Below are 16719 nucleotides of genomic sequence, written 5' to 3'. Positions count from 1 at the left end.
CTCCCCCATCACTGCCAGGCTTTTGGATGTCCTTCATTCGAGTAGTAAGTACATGCATACATCTCCATTCCAATTTCCTCAAGGCTAGTGTTTATGATTGGCAATAGACATTCTTTGTTGACTACATATATCAGGAGTACATTTATAGTACATTATTTATCATAGTTTCTCACAAGTAGATCTATAGCCCAATGGTTGGACCCTTCATCCGGGGAGGTCCTATACTTGAACTTTTGGAGGTGTTGCAGTGTTTGACATAGGTAATTCTTCCTTATATCTATCAAATGATTGGCGGATTCTCAGCATTTCACTTTTTATATTCTGTCATGTAGCACATATCTCTCTCTCTTGTTGTATAGTGTGTCTGATTACTTTTTACATATGTTATACAAGTCATGATATAGTGGCCTAGAGCTAAAAGAGTAGATCCTGCCATTCAGTATTGATTTATAGAGTAGTTTGCTGTCTTTCTTCTTGGATGAAATTACCTTTTGACATTCATGGCAGATGCATGTTGTTGTGAACTTTTTTGGTCGAATTTCAATTCTTATCGATGAAAACACGCAGGCTTTTCACATGTTTATGTCAGCACTCCTTCAGGTGCCCTTTGTTCATGTATTCTGCTTCATTGATACTACGATCAGTTGCAAAGATGGTTGCTTATTCATTTGCTTACTATGTTTTGTCTGCTGCAGCTCTTTGATCGGTCAGGTTTGTTATATGGTGAGCTCGCAAGATTTGTGCTAAAGTTGCTTGGGGTGAGAACAAAACCTGGAAGACACTATCAATTAGGACCTGGGGAGCTTGTTGGCCCTAATGCAAAAGGGCAGCATCACGTTGAAGGCCCAAATTTCTACTAATGGCTCTTGGGACACTGTCTGGGGAGAAAATCTTAGTAAAGAAACCAGTTGAGAAAGCGCAGGTTCATGTGAGTAACAAAGCAGCAGTCTAGGTAAAAACAGGATGTCAAAAAATATCATGTGCATGACTGAACTCATGAAAAAGGGCATATCTAAGAACTTCCTTTTTTGCTGGAAAAAGAGCAGACTGCAGGCTACCGGTATTATGTTGCATGTTCTCAGTTTCTGTTGTTACTTCAGTGAGTGCTCCATGTGATACTGTAGTTTGTAATATGATGAAGACCAAGTCTGGTAATTTTTCAGTCCTTTCTCAATATATTCATCATTTGAAAAAAAATTGATTACCTGATCCTCTATAATATTTCAGATTGGCAGAGGCAGAAGCTATCGTTTCAATGCATTGCTGATATTTTTGAGATGATCCATGTGGTAAGCTTGGGGCCTCAGAATAGATATCGGCATTACATTCCGAGTGCTTATTTGAGGCTCTGAGATGGTAGCAGGAGAGTTGATTCATAATGCTACTTCAGGCTCCTGACCTATGCAGGAGGATTTTTAATTAAGTTCATTGCAGGCCTGTAGACCGGCCACTAATCCACTGCACTCTCTTGTATTCTACTTATATTCTACTTAGAGGTCCGGTCATGTAGTCTTTGGTTACACTATTTAATGCGTTGCCAGTTTAGATAGGTTGTCCAGGGGATATGCGTTGCCAGTTTAGATAGGTTGTCCAAGGGATATAATCTGCTGCAATGATTACTAGGCTGATGTAGAAAGGGAAAGGATTCATTTCATGGGATGGCAGCTTTTGGTGTTTGGTTGCAGGGAGAAGTGTAGGGGGGCAAAGTTAGGTATAAAGTGTGTTGGAAAGGTGTGTGGGCATACCAGTCAAAATCCACGTAGTCATATCCATACAGTTCTAAAGGTGTGCATTTGCTTACAAATCCTTTTATATCTAGGATCTTAATAATCATGAACCACCTTTGATGTCATCTTCTTATGGAGTGGCTATCAGAGTCCACAAACTTCATGATCCAAATCTCTAAGGTCAATGATGGTGCCTTTGGAGAGTAGATTCCTAGAGAAAGTTCTAATATTTCGGTGATTGAGTGAGAGATAGGAGAGAGAAACGTCACGTGCATTTTCTAAAGAGGTTTAGAGATATTTATTTCTCTTGGGACTTATCTTTTTAGTTAATTAATTTAAATTCAAATAGAACTAATCTAATTTAAATTCAAAGAAGATACGATCACAATTATCATTTAGATAATTAACTTGAATTCAAACAGAACTAATCTAATTTAAATTCAAAGAGGATACAATATAGTTATCATTTAGATAATTAACTTGAATTTAAATAGAATTAATCTAATTTAAATTTAAAAAATATAATTATAATTATTTTATTAATTATTTTAAGATAATTGTCATATGTTGCATGCCATGTGAACGTATGGACTCCATGCAACAAAGTGCATTTAATATGCAGTAGATCTTACGGTGATTGGATTTTATCAACTATGTGACGATGTAGCTTATTTGCCAACATTTTTGTCCTGGATCTAACGGAAGATTTACTCATACAGGGGACAAGTAACATTTTAAATCTCTTATCATTTCAAAATAATCCGTCCAAAATAAAAAAAAAAAAAACAGACCTTTTGTGACGCTTTCACAATAGAGAAAAACCAATGTCAGATCTCATTTGACCATGATACATCCCATTTTCGTTCTACTTTTAAACCAATGCGTGAAAATAATTCTACTAATGGAAACGTTTCCCTAAGGAAACATTTTAAAGTCTTTTGGAAAAATTCAATAAAACGAATAATAGCAGGTCATACTCATAAATTAGGCAAACATCAGAGATGCATGCAAAACTAATATAACAATAGATATTCTCATCGAGCTAATGTTTGCTATTGTTTCATGCAAAACTCATCACGAATAGTTGTATGCTATCATTGCATCAATCACAACTCACATGCTTCTAAAGTTCCAAATTTGTGATTCAGAATAATTCTCTACACCCTAACCCACACAAGATGGTTAGAGTACACAATTAATGTCTAAGCATTCCTCCCTGTTCACACGAGAAAATAGGATACTGAGTTTGAAAACCATACAGCCTTTCAAAATGATAGGAATTCTTGTGGAAAGGCTATTTTACATTACATACTATTTATGACAGATTCAACAACCATATTAGCAGTCCCGTCCTAAGTTCCAAAGAATGTTTTGCCAAATCAATGTTGGACTAACTCACATCTTACATTACCCAGTATTTTTGATCAATCGGGATAGAACAACATCCATGGACCTTGTTTTGTGTTCCACATGTCCATACCTCATTCTCTTGTCAGTTCATTACCACCATGATAATACAAAATGGAAGATTATGCATGATGTTGGGAGGTGATACCTTGCCTGCGCCGAAGAACATGCACTAGTGAAGGACCTGTGATGAAGCATGCAAGGTTGTCGCTGCAATACCGATCGAAGGTAAATGAGTATAATTCAGTGGTAATATATCATCTCAAAATTGTAAAAAGGCTACGTTGAAGAAGTTATTAGTATATAATAAAGTACGGAGGATCTTATTTGGACTTCACCGATCCTCACTTTCTAACCAAAACTCCATTTTCACTCTTGCCGCTGATCTTAAATTCGGCCGCCAACCCTAGCTTTGACCGTATTGACCGTCGATCTTAACTTTGACTGCTAATTTAATTTGATGTCGATTTTAGCTTCGATCATAGATCTTTAGCTGGCATCAGAGTGACACCTAGACATCAGACGCTGATCCAAGAAAATCCCGACCCCAGTATCATCTTGATCAAAGAATCCCTCGCCGATCCTCACCTCTATTGTGGATTGCATTCCCCTCAACTATGCTAGCTACCATATTTGGAAAGATCGACCCCCCATATGGTCTCATCAAGTTACGTCATTCCATGTTAGATCATGCCACTCCAACAGTTGGCTATGCATTGGATGAGGTCACACCAAATCACGCCATCCCTGAGAGCAGCTGACTACATGCCAGATAAGGTGGCATCCACCACTAAAACTCAGACCGAACATCATGAGTGGTATGGTCGGATAGGTTGGATTGGCCTCTCACTATTTTTTCCCTTATGACTCTTGCCTTTCTATAAATAGAGGTAGAAAAAGGATCCTCCAGGTATGCATACTCGCACCCTATCACCCTCTCGCACTTCTTCTCATCTATTCAATTTTCTGACTTGATTGTCGGAGAATCTCCGCTAGAACCAACTCCGATCAGGACTTATTTTGTAGGTCTCACCACGTCTCCATTTTTCAGTTAACTCCAACCTCTCTGACCAGGGCTAGGAATCTGTTGCAACATATTGATACTAGAAGGAGGGCACCAACCCATTTTTGAGGAGTGAGAGGTCCACACCATGGCACTGCATAATGGAGCATCCCCACCATTCCATTCGCCAACTTCCAATCAGTGGAGAATTTTGTCAATCAGCAGGCTCAGGTGTCACCTTCAGAGGCCCCACCTCGCTTTTCCAGCTGGGAGCAGTGGTCAATGCATGTTAGATGTATGCCCTAGAAGCCAATCGGACTGACATATTAATTCTTTAATATAATTTCATACTTGACCTAATTATTTAGGATAGTTAGTTCATTCATACTATATATATATATCCATGAATCATCCAATGAATTAACAAGATGACACATATTCTCAAGAATTGAGAATTTGAGGCATGTATCATTGATAATTATTTATAAACTGCTCCCGATTATAGGAATCATCATGGGGATGGTGATCGATCCAGATAGGTTAGTGCATAAATTACTTCCTTCAGATAGACGAGTCTCGAGTCTACAGTGTGAGACACTAGAATGAGAGTACAGATATTTGTTAGAATAAAATACCGAGTGTGACCAATATGAGAAGTCACTTGAATGTCTACTCACTCGTCAGTACATTCTCAATTGTAGTAGTATGCATGATTCTTTGATCTGCAGTGCCTCAGTTGTTTACAATGAGATTGCTGTAGTTTGACTACATCATAACTCAGTCTCCTAGCCATATAGCCTTAAGGTGTATGTTGGCTGCAGTAGATTCATTGTAGGAATAGGGTGTGCATTTAGATAGGATCTATCGATCTTAGAATAAAAGGCGAAGTCTTATGCGTTCGCAAGATTGAGTTCTGAAAGTATTTGGCTAAAACAAGTGCGAATACTGAAAAAATTTTTCACAAAAAATAGATAAACTCGAGTGAGCCAATCTTGCATATGACAAACGATGGGATTTGATAAATTTTTTATAATCCTATTTTATCGAAACTCATGATAGAAGAATGAATCACACAGTAACTATATCTAAAGGTTTATTATTTTCATTCTAGGATGTTTACATATTGCTAGATGTCACTGATGGATTGTAAGATTTATCGAGCATTATCTTGATGATCGATGACTCTTGATGGCAGAATTAGATTTGTTCTAATCAATTGAAAAAAATTTCAATGATATTTTGATGGAGATCAAAATATATCTCACTACCGATAGAATAGAACCTACGAGATCATACAAAAGAGTCTGACTGATTGGGATGTCGAATATTTTGAATCATAAAACATTCAATTATCAATGTGATTGATGATTGGACTAATATGTAAAAATTATATGGACTTACTAAGAGTTAGTAAGTTATAGGAGGATTAATTTATAAATATTGTTAATTATTTGATTTGATCAAATATGGGGGATCGAATTAAATCAGATTTAATATGATTGGATTTGATTTAATTAGGTTTTCTAGTCCAAGTAGGGATTTAGACTTAATTTCTAATTAGGTTTGACTTAATTTAGATTCGATGGGATTCAAATCAGAATGAAATTAAGTTAAAAATTAGAGTCCCATTGGACTGAGACTCTCTCTCCTTATCCACACCCAAGGACCATGCCATAAATGGTTTTACTAGTGCTTTTTGGTGTTAAGAAAGAGGAAAAAAGTGGGGTGCACATGGCAAGGGTGGGCGGCACATAAGAGTCCTTCTCTTGATGGACTCTTAACAAGCTCCACCTAAACCCTAACAAACCCTAGAAATTAGGGATAAAAGGGGGTGCCTCATGGTATCTCACGGTGATTAAGAGAGGTAGTTGGCATGAGAAAAATAAGAGGAAAAAGTGGGCATGCATGAGGGATAGTTGGCACACAAAAGGATTGGCATGAGGTTGGTTGGATCTCCTTTCTTTCTTACAATCAGAGTTGGTTGTTAATGTATCTTCATCCTTCCCCTCTCTCTCTTTTATCCATGAGTTGGATATGGCTCTCTCTCTCTCTCTTCTCGTCCATAGATGTCCAAGAGTTGGACATGCTTCTTCATCTTCCTTTCCTCCATAATTAATTAGTCTAAAAGTTGGATGAAAAAAGAAAAGAAAAGAGATTTGATCTTTTATTCTTTCTCTAGATCTTCTTTTTCTCTTGAGAAGAGAAAGAGAAAAGAAATTAGATTAGATCTGATTTCTTGATCCTCTGGAGAAAGAGAATCAAAAGAGATAAAAGATTTGACAATCCAAGGAGCGATCTCTGCAAGAGAGCTAGCATCCTGATAAGATCGGGATCTCCTGATCAGATTAGTCTCATATGGATACTTATAGAGGTCAGACATTTATGCAACTTTAAAAGGATCTTGAAGACATCTATAGATCATCAGATCGCAGATTTAATAGACTATGAAGATATCTACAGATCATCAGATCACAGTGAAGATCTACCCATGCAAAGATAAAAATCAGATTTTATTTTTGTATGTATCTTAATCTTGTATATATAATAATACTGATTTCATATTAAGATTTGATCTCTATGCATGCTTTATTAGATTAGATCTAATTAAAGATTTATTTTAATATCAATTTGATATAAGATTATCTTAGCATAACGTTGATACGTTATGTTGCATGGTTGTCTTAGAATGATATTGAAAAGATTTAAAATTTTTTTTTACTATGTATGAAAAATTTTGAATTCTCTATATGCATATCAGATCGTCATGTGATGGTATTTTCTAATAGATATCAGAGCCATCTCATTATTGCAAGATTAAGATTAGATTTAGATCTGAAAATTATTTTTAAATCTGAAATCATAAATGATTATGAAAGGAATGGAGTTCAAGATCTGAAAATCTATGTTCAGATCTGAAAATTTGAATGATTAAAATTCATGTGATGGATTTGTGATCTAAAAATCTATTTTTAGATCTAAAATTCAATTGTTTTATGTTCATGCATTGATTTTGAGATCTAAAAATATTTTTTTAAGATCTAAAAATCTGATTTCTTATGTTCATGCATCCATAAATTCGATATCTAATTTTTATGTGATGTGAATCCTATTAGATCTGAATTTATCTTTATTATATGTTCATGCATGAGATGATGTTCATAGATAAAGATTCATCTTGATGTGATCTTTGATGATGTGGATATTTTTCAAATTAGAGTAATTTGATTGAACATAGATTTTATAAATCAATCTTAAATCATCTTGATATTATGTTACCTTAGCATAATGAGGATCGTTATGTGGTATGGTTGTCTTAGGATGGAAAGAGATTGATATATAAAACATCATAAGAATTAGCACGAACATCAGGACTATGTGATAGTCACGTATGTGTTTTCATGGATATATGTAGTAATCTCCATAAATCACTACAAACCTAGGAGTAAGGTTGTATCATGAATATACTTTAGATGGATGCAGTCTCAATTTATAGTGAGGAACAAAAATCAAGTCCAATTTAGAATAGGTATCTATTGGTGTCTAAGGCAAGTGCTTTGAAAAGTGATTATTAATTAGGACCGTGCATCAACAGTGGAGAGCTTCCATCGATCATTATCATCTGACAATTTAGTTGATCAAATTCTGATTTGGGATGCTTAGCATTGAGTTCACCATGATTGTGTTACACCATGAGTCTAGTCTTGATGAGTCAAGACACGATCTCACTAGTAGATCTAATTTAATTATGGATTTACATGTAAATAAATAAATAAAAATTTAAGAAGATCTAAATTAAATCTCTCACTAAATATTAAGTCGAGCTATTCCTACCATTATAGATGTGGTCCTTTCGGATATTGATTGTTCTCGATTGGATACAGTGGTTGTTTATCAGAAAAGATGCAACCACTTTATAGATGAGATGCTTCAAGTAGAGATGGGACTGGACTCAATAACTATTAGGTGAGGATCCAATGATGGTTTTACACTCGATGGTGAATGATGGGTTTGACTTAACTAAGGAATGTGATCAATAACTGTTAAGTGAGGCTTCAAGAATTAGAGAATGGTGACTATTGCAATTTATGCATTGGACAAGAGTTGTCCACTCATTGATTGATATATTATCAATAACTATTAGATGAGGTGGCACCAATTGGTGGGACCATATTATCCACTTGAAATTCTAGTCGCAAAGGATTTTCATTTCTCTACCTGAGTAGGTAAAGAGATTCGAAAAAATAGTGAGAGGCATATTTATTTTAAAAGATCCTAGAATAAATATTAAAATCAAATATAAAAATATAACTAGAATCTCTACTCTTTGATAGAATAAAATATCAGCTTCAAATTCTTTAGCTCACATATTAGAAATCAATTGACTAACCAAATAAGTTATAAAGACTGGCTTAGAAATCTAAAATATTTTAGGTTCCGAAGGGTTAAGCATGTATCATGTCCAGGATATCCCTATACCAAACCATCCGATAATTGATCAAAAAAAAAATTAGTTCATGATCATTATTTGACAATGATTAAGGATTTGGATGAGCTTGAGAAGCTCACCATGCATAAGGAATTGTAAATGGATTTGATCTTACAATCTCTTACTAGTTCATATGGACAGTTTATAGTAAACTACCATATGAATTAAATTGATTACATTTGATTAAATTATTGAATATGTTGGTGACTACCCAAGGACCTTGAAGAGTTCAACGAGTAAGATTTTCACTGTGGAGCAGACTTCTACTTCCAAGAGAAGGTCTACTTGAAAGAAGAAGAAGTCCGTGAAAAAATATAAGTTCGAGAGCAAGTCAAAGAAGGAACTGTCTTGTATACCTAAAAAGCCTAAAAAAAAGATAAGGACATACTTTAGAAGGTATGTTGGTCTGCTCGATATTAGTATCTGAGCAATATGAGTGCCGTTAGGTCTGAGAGATCCAGAAATGAGATAACTCGAAGTATATATGAACTTGAGGTTGGTTATATGGAGAGGAAGAATAACAAATGAAAGATTAAGATTTTAGACCATCGACTCTGAGTCATTTCAATTGTAAATCTATCTTCAAGGATAAATGGCCAAACTATCCTTTATGGGATACAGGTGAGGATCACTGAGATACTTGACTGGTACATACTGATATGTATAGTCCATTTGATGTCAAGCTAGGGATGGTTATCTTTACTTCGAAACTTTTAATCGATGATTTTAGGTATAGGTACATGTGTAAGATAAATTAAGTATTGAAAAGTTTAAAAATTAATAGAGGTAAAGAAGCAAACTAGAAATCTTAAGGTTCTTCGATGAGATTGAGGAGATTAATCTTAGTGGGAGTTTCTAATCCATTTCAAAAAAATGGTATAGTTTCATAATGATCTTCCTAGTGCACCTCAATTCAAAGGGGTATTGGAAAGGAAAAATGTGACCCTATTTGATATGGTCTCTAATCCATGATGAACATCACTGACTTCCTTATCCTTGAGGGATAAGCTTCACTGCTAAATAGTTTTCTCTAAGTCTAGTCCTATCATGCCATATGAGATGTGGCATGATGAGGATTCCGGCCATGTAAGCGACAACAGCAGACAAGTTAGAGGTTAGATCTATGAGAGCTTGTTCTAAGTTATCTTAAAGAGTTTAGGGCATACTAGTTTTACTTTAAAAGATCATAATGTGATATGATCTGACAGACTATGTTCTTGAGAAATAGTTTATCTAGTGAAGATAGAAGAGAAAAATTGAGCTCAAAAGAAAGTCTCTGAAGAGAAATGAGTTATAGAACCTATTCATGATTGAGCCAGTATATAAGTACTCCTCACTATAGTCAAGTAATATCTCTCATCTTACTAAAGATGCTTAGGTATTCTAATAGAGGATGTAGAAAAAATATTCTTATGGAGATAGGGAAATGGAGATGATCCTAAAACTACTATGAGTCGATGTTAGACATCATTTCGAGAAATGAGTTGAATGCAATAAAGTTAAAAGTTAACTCGATGTATTTAACCAAGTCTGATCTTTAGTAAATCTAACAGGTATAGTACTATTAATTCAAATAGATCTAAAAAGGAAAGATATAAAGGTAGAGACCTTTAAGCAAGCATCTTGGAATGAGAATACTGATGCAATCAAATTTTGATCTCATCAAGAACAGAGGAAACAAGTGTTTATAAAAAGGGTCAGTGGGAGTATTGTTTATATTCCTCATATTATACTGATTTCATCCTCCTGATTAAATATTGTTCCATCTACATGGTAGAATATTGTCTAAAGAAATTCTTGTAAGAGATCTTTGGAAACATCCTATATATTCTATAGATAGATATAGATTATGAAATAGATCTATTAGGATGCTAGTTTCACAGAAGATATACATAGAAGAAGTGCTGAAGGGGTTCAGCATAAAAATCTAAAGGATTTCTACCCTTAGGCATGGGATTAATCTCTACGAGAAGATTTGGGACACATCTATAGAGATACAGTACATGAGCTAAATTCTTATACTTCAGCTAGTGGAAGCCTCATGATACTATGTATACCGACATATCTTGTGTGAGTGTCACAGCAAATATCATTAAATCTAGTCTGAGAGTACTAGATAGCGTAAAAATATTTAAGTACTTGAGAACACTAGGATATGTCTTGAGAAGAATCAAAGTTAGGTAAAAGATATAATGAATCAGACTTTATGTCTGATATTGAATGTAGAGAGTCTACATCAAAAAGATATTTCTTATGCAATGTAGATTAGTAATTGAAGAGTTCCAAACAACTTACTTGCAAATTCTTAGAGCTGTATATGTCGCTGCTTATGAGGTTGCTAGGAAAGTCTTTGGTTAAAAGATTGTATAGAATGATGATGTCATCAGATGGCACAATACTATTTTACAATAACAAAATCTCTATTGTTTTAGCTAAGGAGCCTAGGTCTCATCAAAATTTCTAACACATAAGAGCGATTATTCGTAACTATTTTTAGAAGTAAGACTTTGAAAATCATAAAAATCCCATGAAAATATGGCGGACCCACATATTAAACCATCTTACCAATAAAGGACCAAAGCACATCTTGAGAAGATGGGGCTTAGGTCTATGACGGATTGATTTTAGTACAAGTGGGAGATTGTTACATGTATATTCTAGAAACCAATCGGACTGACACATTAATTCTTTATAGGACATAATTTCGTACTTGATCTAATTATTTAGGATAGTTAATTACCATTCATGTAATATATATGTCTATGAATCATCTAATGAATTAACAAAATGATGACACTTATTCTCAAAAATTGAAAATTTGAGGTATGTGTCATTAGTGGTTAATTCATAAACTGCTCCCAACCGTTGGATCATCACAGAGATGGTAATTGATCTAGATAGGTTGGTGCATGGATCATTTTTTTTTGTATAGATGAGTCTTGAGTCTACAGTATGGAGATACTGGAGTGAGAGTGTAGGTATTTATTAGAGAACAAAGGTATTGAGTGTGATCAATATGAAAAGTCACTTAGATATCTACTCACTTATTAGTGACATTCTTGATGCTGTAGCAGTGTGAATGATTCTTTGACCTGTATTGTCTCGACTATTCACAATGAGGTTGCTATAGTTTGACCATATCATAACTCGATCTTCTAGCCATATGAATCTTTGAGGTGTATGTTGGTTACAGTTATTGTAGAAATAGGATGTGTACCTAAATGGAATCTATCGATCTTAGTAGAAAAGGAGAAGTTCTATGTGATTTGCGAGATTAAGTTCTGAAAGTCTTTGATCAAAATAAGTGTGAATATTGAAAAAATTTCTATGAAAATTCACAGATGAACTCGAGTCGAACTAATTTTGCATATGACAAACAATGGGATTTAACGAGTTGGTCATAACCTCCATCTTATCGGGACTCACGATAGAAAAATTGAATCATATAGTCACTATACCTAGAGGGTTCATTACTTTTATTCTGCTGGATCATCACAACATACTGCTAGGTGTTACTGATGGATCGTGAGACTCATCGAGCATCGTCTTAATGATCGATGACCCTTAATAGACAGAGTTGGTATTGTTCTAATCTATTGAAAAAAGTTTCAATGATATTTTGATAGAGATCAAAATATATCTTACTACTAGATAGAATAGAATCTATAGGATCATACACAAAAGAGGTCTTGACTGATCGGGATATCGAATAATGATTTTGAATCGTACAAGGATCCAATTATCAATGTAATTGATAATTAAACTAATATGTAAAAGTTACATGAAGAACTTACTAAGAGTTAGCAAGTTATAGGAGGACTAATTTATAAATATTGCTAATTATTTGATTTGATCAAATATGGGTTGAATTGAATCAGATCTAATCTGATTAGATTTGATTTAATTTGGATTTTTTAGTCCAAATAGGATTTGGATTTAATTTCTAATCGAGTTTGACTCATTTTATATTCGAATTGAATTCGAATTAGAATGAAATTAAGTTAGAAAATCAGAGTCCCGTTAGACTAGGATTCTCTCTTCTTATCCACACCCAAGGACCACAACATAATAGTTTTACTGATGCTTTTTGGCATTAAAAAAGAGGAGAAAAGTGGGGCACACAAGGCAAGGGTGGGCAGTGCACAAGAGTCCTTCTCTTAATGGACTCTTAACAAACTCCACCTAAACCCTAACAAACCCTAGAAATTAGGGATAAAAGGGGGTGCCTCATAGTATCTCACGATGATTAAGAGAGGTGGTTGGTGTGAGAAAAATAGGAGGAGAAAAGTGGGCATGCATGAGGGATAGTTGACACACAAAAGGGATTGGCGTGAGGTTGGTTGGAGCTTCTTTCTTTCTTACAACTAAGAGTTGGTTGTTAATGTATCTTTTGTTAAATGTAAGTCCTAGGAACCAATATAGCTGACACATTATAATAAATCTAGGATATAATTTTTTACTTAATATATTGATTTGATCAATAAAAGGATAAATTTATTCTTCATTTAAGTGTGATGTGTCTTTGAATCGTTCATGGAATTAACTTTCGATACATATTCTCAAAGAGTTAAAAATTAGAGATATATATTTAATTCCTAAATACTCTCGATCATAGAATCATCATGAAGATGATGATCGATTCGGATAGATCGATGCACAGATTGCTTCTTTCGGAATAGATGAGTCTCTGATCTACAGTGTAGAGACACTGGATGACGAGTGCAGGTAGTTGTTAAAGAACAACTAGTATTGAGCATAACCATATGAGAGATCATTTAGATTTCTATTCAATTATCAGTGACTATCTCGATGCTGTAGTTATGTGAATGGTCTTTTGATTTGAGATGGTACTATTGCTCGCAGTGAGGTTGCTGGAGTTTGACTAACACATAAATATGGATCTCAATGAGCTCTTGTAGTGGATGTTGGTGATAGTTGGTCTACTATAAGATCAGGATACGCATCAAGATAAAATTTATTGACCTTGATAAAGAAGAGTAGTTCTATAAAATTTGAGAGGCTAAATTCAAGAATCTATGGCCACAGTAGTGTGATTGATGGAAAGGAGTTTTCATAAAAATTATAATTGGACTTAAGCTAATCGAATCTATTACATAACTGATATGGAGGTTTGACGATTTATCCATGATCTACCATCTAGTCGGGACTCACGATAGAGAGAGAATCACACGCTAACTACACCTTGAAGTTCATTTTTGGTTCTACAAAATTATCACTACATACTGATAGGTATCACTGGTGGATTGTGAGAGCTCACTAAGGTTATTCTGAATCGACAATCTTTGATGAGTTAGAGTGAATTATTCTGACTTATTGAAAAGAGTTTCAATGATACTTTGATAGAGATCATTATATATCTCACTATCAGATAAAATTGAACTATGGGGTCACACAACAAAAGAATTAGATCTGAAATAAGTAATTGAACTTATGAAGTGTCAATTGGGTTTAGAGAAATCCGATTGGATTCAAGATAACCTTGCCAGCACATGATTGGACCCAATTTTTTCTTTATATTTGGATTTCTTATTTTATAAGATAATTCAAACTTAATTATCTACTAATAATCTAAATAAATTAGATTCATTTGACTCTAATTATTGGATGTCTAAGATTTTGGATCAATTGAATTAAGGGTGCAAGTCTTTAATTAATATTTCTTGATAGTTTAGTTAGGGCACCACCTTAATTGGATCAAGTTGGGAGTGTCCCATCTTTAGAAGGTATGTAGACTCTTTATGGGGCATCCTTTGGGTGTACTTTTAGATGTGTTTATGTGGGTGCAAGGGCTCCAAGAGTTGGCATCTAAAAAGATTTCTAAAGAAAGTTGAATAACTTAAGTTATTAGGAAACCTAATATAAGTAGAACTTGTATTATGAGACTGAATAGGATTCAATCTTTATGTCTATTTAAAGCAACCTCTCCTAAGGTCCCTAAGCATCCAAACCTGCAGCCCACACGCCCCTAAGAAGACCCCCCATGCCCTCTCTTCTTCTCCCTTTCTCTTCTCCCTTGGGCATCCCACATGCCCCACCTTTGGGCATCCCAAATCCACACGCCCATAAGGGCTTTGGCGTCCCCCTTTGAGTATTGATTTCTAGTGTTTGGTAGTAGCATATACAAGAGAGAAAGGCAAGAGAATTAGAGAAGAAGAAGATCAAGGAAAGAGATCAAAGAGTTGATCGCTATCCAGGCTTCATTCAAATTTGAAGGCTGAATTTTCTTAGAGAAAAAAAATTCAATCTTAAAAGACTGTTCCAGATTGATCCTGAGTGGATACCCATAGAGGTCGGATACTTACACGATTAAGAAAGAGTCTCTTCTCTTTCAGATCTAGATTTGAAGAAAGAAATTGCAAAACAAGTATGTGATTCAGTCACATATTAAATTTCAGCATATGTACAATTTCAGCATATGAAGTAGATCCTTGTGGATTATATTTTTTATGCATGCATGATATTGATTAAAAGTATTTTAATCTACTATTTCACTATGGTGTTTAGAAAATAAACTTTTGAAACATACATGCATGCCCTATATAGGAATTCCAACAGTAGTATCAAAGCCATGGGTTTCATGTGCATAAAATTGACGTATATGTTTTGAAAAGAGTTTCAAAATCTAATTTTTTCTTGATATATGAGATGTATAGATAAATTTATGAATCTAAAATTTAATTTTGAATTTAATTTTAGAATATATAGTTGATATGTTAAAGCATGCATAGATCTGAATTTTGATCTAGAATGGTATCTAGTTCATGTTCACATGATATGTAGATGCATGCATAAATCTAAAATTTTATATGATCTGATTCATAATTCATATATGAGATATATAATTACATATTTAGATCATAAAATTACTTTCAATATGATTCATGATTAGTATATGAGATATATGATATTATGCATTGATTTAAATTTTATTTAGATCTAAATTTTATATGCATATATGAGATATATATTTGTATATTAAATCTGAAAATTATTTTCATGATTTAAAACTTACTTTTATATAAAAAATTTAGATCTAAAATTTATGTTTGTACATGAGAATTTTGGCTATGAAAAAATAAAAAATTAGGTCATGTAATAGGATTGTATCTAAGATTTATGATTTGAATCATATAAGTTTAATTCAATTAAGTAATTGATCAAACTGAGTCAAGTGTTGATTAGGACTAGATCAATTAAGTAACATGATCATACAATTATTGTTAGTCAAATCGATTGAATCTCATATGTAGAATCGATTAACCTAAGGACCTAATTTGGCTCGATGGTTTGAGCTTGATTTGCTTGAGTTAACCTATTTGGACCAATTGACCTATTAGTATCTAAGATAAGTAATTGAGATATGATTATTTAATTAGTTTCGTTAGCTGATCTGACCAATTATTAGTGTCTAAGAAAAATAATGGGGGGACCCCCATCGATCTCAACTTATCTGACCAATTTGAAAGATTAAGTCTTCAATTGGATTGCTTGGCATTTTTGGTTTAGCCCATGCCAATTAGATCGATCATGTGATGATTGATTAGATAAGACCTAAATCTGAACCTCTCCATAAATATTAAATCCATAGGTCTTCCACTATTGTAGATGTGTGGGCATGCTACTAGTGTTGATGGTTCTCGGTTGGTTACAATGGTTCAATTGCATCAGAAACATGCAACCACTTTATTAGCAAAGAGTTGCTCTAAGGTGAGGATAGGATTGGACCCAATAACTGTTAGGTGAAGGACCCAATGATGGTTTTGTACCTGCTTGTGAATGGTGGGTTAGGCTTAACTAAGGAATGTGGTCAATAACTATTAAGTGAGTCCACATGACTTAGAGACCAAGTCATTGCAACATGCTTAAAGAAGCATCTGGGCAAAGAATTACCTATGCATCGGTATACGTGTATCAATAACTGTTAGGTGAGGTGCATGGCATCGGTGGGACCATAGCATCCACTAGAAATTCTTTATTACGTTAGGATTTTTATTTTTCACTCGGAGAGTGGAGGGATTCGAAAATTAGTGGGAGTCATTATTTGCATCTTAAAGTTTTTAGAAGTAAATATAAAC

At 34.2% G+C, this 16719-nt stretch overlaps 2 long non-coding RNA genes across 2 annotated transcripts; both read left to right on the top strand.

The window, feature by feature from the left end:
- LOC140854521 (uncharacterized) lies at positions 1 to 830 on the top strand. The gene is made up of 3 exons (XR_012137732.1): positions 1 to 44; positions 508 to 600; positions 696 to 830. It is a non-coding gene; the product is annotated as an uncharacterized lncRNA (long non-coding RNA).
- A 72-nt stretch (positions 831 to 902) lies between these two features.
- Positions 903 to 1458, top strand: LOC140854522 (uncharacterized). Its single transcript, XR_012137733.1, has 2 exons — positions 903 to 1151; positions 1228 to 1458. It is a non-coding gene; the product is annotated as an uncharacterized lncRNA (long non-coding RNA).
- The last annotated feature ends 15261 nt before the right edge of the window (positions 1459 to 16719 follow it).

This window comes from Elaeis guineensis, unplaced genomic scaffold (genome assembly GCF_000442705.2).
Source record: "Elaeis guineensis isolate ETL-2024a unplaced genomic scaffold, EG11 Super_Scaffold_1000033, whole genome shotgun sequence".
NCBI lineage: Eukaryota > Viridiplantae > Streptophyta > Magnoliopsida > Arecales > Arecaceae > Elaeis > Elaeis guineensis.
The sequence above is the reverse complement of the archived record's forward strand: the minus strand, read 5'-3'. Positions and strand labels throughout refer to the sequence as shown.